The sequence below is a fragment of the Mus caroli genome, chromosome 9, assembly GCF_900094665.2.
Source record: "Mus caroli chromosome 9, CAROLI_EIJ_v1.1, whole genome shotgun sequence".
NCBI lineage: Eukaryota > Metazoa > Chordata > Mammalia > Rodentia > Muridae > Mus > Mus caroli.
In genome coordinates this window covers 9166323-9171721 of record NC_034578.1, presented here as the reverse complement: position 1 = coordinate 9171721, position 5399 = coordinate 9166323, and the positions used below count along the sequence as shown (strand labels likewise).

Sequence of the window (5399 nt, the reverse complement as noted above, 5' to 3'; positions counted from 1 at the left end):
GCACAAATGTCTTTATTCAAAATTACAAAATATACTATCTATAGGCATGGACAATGGCAGCAGTAAACCATTATATATTGTCAAAGGAAACCAGTAACTGATGGTTTCAGTGCTCTGCCAGACTTTTTCTTCAGGTGACTTCTCTGAAGTTATCAGTGAGGAACCCGCCTTGAGCTTCATGTCACAGTACATTGATAAGGGCAAAACACTATTCTAGGAGTTAGAATATGCCACCTCTCCTATCTCCTCCCTTTGTATCCATTGCTCCCATTCCAGGGTCCTTCTCTTCTTTAAGAATTTCTGTCAGTACAGTTTCAGCTGTGGTTAGCAAGGAGGCCACCCAGCAGAACCCAGTAAAGTAGTTCTTACAGCCTTTGTTGGATCAATGATTTTCTTTTCCACCAAGTGCACAAAATCTCCAAGCATGGCACCATAACTAACTTTTGAGGAACTCTGTGGAATTTTCTCTGTCAAAGATCCTTCAATACCAGCATTCTTAGCAATCATCATTGCAGGAGTTTTAAGTGCTCTTTTAATAATTTCTATACCTTCATTAGCAGGCTTTAATGAATCCAAGGCTGAGATGCACCAAAGCAGAGAGCAGCCTCTTCCTAGAACAATGCCTTCTTCAACAGCTGCTCTTAGAGCATTGAAAGCATCTGTAACTCTGTCTTTCTTCTCAGTCACTTCAACATCACTTGTCCCTCCAACCTTCAACACAGCTACTCCATCTGAAAGTTCAGCAAGTCACTCTTTCAGCTTTTCCTTTTCATAATCACTAGTTGTGATGACTCTCTGCTCAGTGAATTCTTGAATATGTTTTTCAATGTGAGCTTTGTCACTTTTTGTTCAAAAGCATGGCTTCATCTTTGGTGACAATGACCTCTCAAACTTTTCCTAAGTCATTCACTGCTAAGAGACTCTTAGATTTGATAATCACTCATGGGAAAGCAATAGGGTCAAACATAAGCATATAAAAATTAGTAGCTTTTTTATATCCTGGCATTGAAATAATTGAACACATGTCAGGAAATACCCTCATTCATAGTAGAGTAAAAAAAAAAACATGCTTACACTGAAAAGATGTTAAATACCTTTGAAATAAAAACTGCAAAATGCTTAAAAAATTGTGTATGTCAGTAGGAAAAGAAAAGACTTCCCATGTCCATGTATGGGCAGAGTTAATATTATTCTAATGGTTACAGATCCAACATAATTCCTACTAGAATTTCAGTGGCATTATTCATTTAAATAGAAATGATGATCCTAATACTGATTTAGAAACACAAAATATTCAGAATCACCAAAGCAATCCTGTGGGAAAGGAACAATACTGGAAGGATCATGCTATTGTAGTTCTCGCTATGCTATACATGAATCAAAAAAAGAGCACACCAAGGCAACCATATAGACCCATGGAATAGCATAAATGGTTTCTAAATCAGCTCACATAGCTACAGCCATAGGTATCAAAGATTATTTTGGATAAATTCCTCTCTGAAAAGTAGTGTTTACAGAATACTGAATCCTGATAATTGGATAAAATTCTAGTTAAAATGCATGCAGACATTCATGTTTTACCTTTAACTTTGAAACTGATAACATTTGATGGCATAGACACTGACTTCATAAGTAGAACTCAAATAGCTCAGAGAATTAGAAGATTTGACAATAGTGTTTGCTTTGAACCACAAAGTTTTGCACAGCAAGAGCAAAGCAAAGCAAAGCAAAGCAAAGCAAAGCAAAGCAAAGCAAAGCAAAGCAAACCAAATTAAATCAAACTGAACCAACCAACCAACCAACCAACCAACCAAACAAACAAACAAACAAACAAACAAACGAAACACCAAACACTATGGCAAGAAATCCAAAACTATCAAGAGCGTGGAGACATTTCAGGATGGAGAAAAACTTGGCCAGCTCTTCATACAACTGAGGGTTGATATCAATAATATATACAGAACTCTATAAATCAAACATCAAAAGAGCAAAACCCCAAGAGATAAATAAAAATTAGATGAAAACTTTAAAAAGAAATAGAAGATGATAAATACAGCCAAGATTTATCAACCTCTTTGGATGCCATGCATATAAAAATGCAAAAGAAAACCACATTGTGATTTCATCTTCGGTCCCTGTCCATTCAAGAAAGTTATACAAAGCCAACATTTGCAGGGATATAAGAGGAAAGGAATTCTACACTGCTAGATAAAAAGGTTACACTGTGGAAAATACAAATGCTTTCTTCCAAATACGAGAACGTGAAGATATCATTTAATCTATCCATACTACTGGATATATCTAGAGTCGTCTAATTCAACATACTACAGATCTATATTTTATTTATACACATAAATCACAGCCCTCATTGCAGTAGCCAAGCTCTAGAGTAAATCTACTATCCATAAATAGGTAAGTGAAGAGGGAATAATATCTTCACAAAGATATGTGAAAATTTTAGAGAATAATCCACCCGCAAGGAATAGAATTATATTTTATTTGAGTTTCATAAGAATTTTCCTTGTTGGTAAAAATCAGAAGCATTTTTATCATCTTCCCTATTTTGCTTCATGTAAAATGTTATCCAACTTCTTTGATATGTCAAAATTGTCAGTATCTCCTTCTAAAATTTAAATACTTGATTATTTGTGTGCTTGTCATTTCTTTACCCATGTCCATTCATCAGTGGATACTTAGATTCTTTCCATATCTTGACTATGTTAATCTGCTACTGATATAAATGCAATTACAAATGAAAGAGGAGGCATTGCAAAGGATAGCTCAGAGGTTGAAAGCATCATGAAGGGACAATTATAATAATTATGTGACAACAATAGGATGGCCTAGTGGAAAGTGAAGAATCGCTAGGCACATGATATCTGCCAAGAATGGATGGAGGAAAATAAAGAATAAAAAGCAGGCCAGTTACAAATACAGATATTATCTCAGTTGCAATTACAAACACAGTGAAGTAATATCTGAAACAGGTAGCATCATGGCAGAGTTTGAAAATGTCATCAAAGAACACCAGTCCCTTGTAATTGTTCCTGACATAGAAGTAGATTCTCAAACAATGCCATGTCCGTATCTAGTATGTGATCACTGTCTATAGACTATGCTTCCTCTCACCTTTTAAAATATCTTCTGGTGCCATTTATTGAGGCCAGGTGATATGTCTGTAATTACAGGTAAATAAATTCTGGATGTAAGATAGCACACTTTTCATTAGTCATACTTTTCCTATTGCTGGGTGTAATGTCGATAATGAATCTGGAAAATCCCTAACCTCTTGTCCTCCCATCTCTGGCTCTCAGACCCATCAGACTATAACTGAAAGGGTCCTTTAGTATTTCTCGCTATAGTTCACTGCTGTGACTGATCTTGTTAGATTTTTTTTTGGTGGAGTGGGAGTATAGGAAGGAGGGATTGTCCTTTTGATATCCTGCTCATTTCTTGGTGATAAACTTCACAAATTATGTGGGAGCCCCTTTGAGTCTATAGCTCAACGATGCTCATCTTTCTCTTGGTTGTTTAAATTCTACTTTCTAGAATTCATGAAAAAAGATATAAATGTATTTTCATCAACACTGCTCTAAGCTGTACTAATTCTTCAGAAGTGGTTCTCCATTGCTGCCCTATTCCTTTGGAATATATCCCTGGATATATCCCTGTGTATCTTCCCACTGCTGAGTTATCCCTCTGCATAGATCCCTGTATATCTTCCCACTGCTGAGTTATCCCTCTGCATAGATCCCTGTATATCTTAGCACTGCTGAGTTATTCCTCTGCATATGTCCTTGTATTTATCCTTCATTTTCTGCTCTTCTGCATTTATCCCATTTTCAGTTATCCCAGCCTTACCTAATTCTTAAAATGGACATAATAATTTCCAAATTACTTGCAAATGAAAGTAGAAATGATAATCTTAGAGAGATAATTTAGATTTTTAGTAGTAGTGGCTTTATCTAAATTTGTATTATTGGGACAAAAATTCAATTTGTGATGGTTACTTTTTGTGTGTGGCTGTTCAGTGACAGTTTGAGCCCCATTCCTTTCATTGCCTTCAATCTTCTCTCCACTTTCTTTTCTCTCACTATCCCTGCATCCCACTCCCTCCTCTCCTGTCCTCTTGCCTGCTCTCCACTCTCTTCCCTTTTCTTCTCCCTCTTCACCCCTCCTCATATCTCTCTTTCCCCACTGCCTCTCTGATTTCCTTCCTTTCCCTTCATCGGTACCTCTTCACCATGCACTGACACAGTGTGGCTAATGGATCAGGCTCTGAGGTTGAAGGTATGTTCATAGGGATAAGGCTGTGCCTGTGCCCAATGCTATGCCTAGAGGAAACCTAGTTAACATTTAGCCATCTTAGGTCTCAGATAGTATTTGACTTGAGCTGTTTCCATTATCACTGTTAAGTACATATAGGGAAGATAGTTGTTCTCATCCATCCTGCTTTATTACAGAAGTTTTTAAATATTTGGTGAAGTGACATGTGGAGTAATTTCCAGTCCCTTGCAGCTGATACCTTTGTTTTCTTTGCTGTATTTGTTGGCTTTTCTCACCTGGAATGTATTTGGATGTGACACCCTTTTCTCTTCCCAATTACCTTTTTTTTTCTTCTTCTCCTTTTTACCAGCTAGCTCTGTTTGCTTTTATTTTCAGTGCTTCCCATTGCTTTTGGCTATATCTATTTTACCCCTGTCTGGAGCTTAATTTTCCACCAATCACTAATATTTGCTTCATTTTTTTATTCTAGTGATAAAATTGTATTGATGTTCTAAGTCCCAGATCCTTTAGAAAGTCCGTGTGGGTTCTTGCAGAACTTCCACCTTGCAGCTTTCTGTGGCTGCACCGCTATTGCTTTGTTTGCTAATTTTTCTTGCCCTCAAAGGGATATGTGCCCCTTGGGTATGTTTGCTACAACGCTTCCTCCACAGCCTGGTAGAGAGTTGCCTCCCTGTAGCTACTCTGTACACACAGCTAAGGGGCTAAGAAAGTACTAAGTCAACAGATGAGGTATCATGAAAGCTAACTTCATTTGCCCAGTTTCTCACATTCTCCCTTTCTTTTTCAGACTGCACTTACATTTTGAGCTACTAAATATGGGCAACACCCTGTTTACTTTTGCAAACTGTTGTTATACACCGTGCATAGATTAGGAGTATTTACTTTGGTTAGGTATATGTTTAGTGTCTAGGAGCAAGTTCCACTTTCATATCTGCTTCTCAAATTACTCCAAAGTGACTGGTCCTACTTTATATGCAATTTCTTCACATGGACTCATTATGCCCTTTGGACTTAAAACATAACTACAATTTTCTTTCTTTCTTTCTTTCTTTCTTTCTTTCTTTCTTTCTTTCTTTCTTTCTTTCTTTCTTTCTTTCTTTCTTACTCTCTCT

General features: G+C 36.9%; 1 pseudogene; it reads right to left on the bottom strand.

Annotated features, from left to right (window-relative positions):
* Window positions 1–220: 220 nt before the first annotated feature.
* Window positions 221–3154, bottom strand: LOC110301426 (annotated as a pseudogene).
* Between the last annotated feature and the right edge of the window lie 2245 nt (window positions 3155–5399).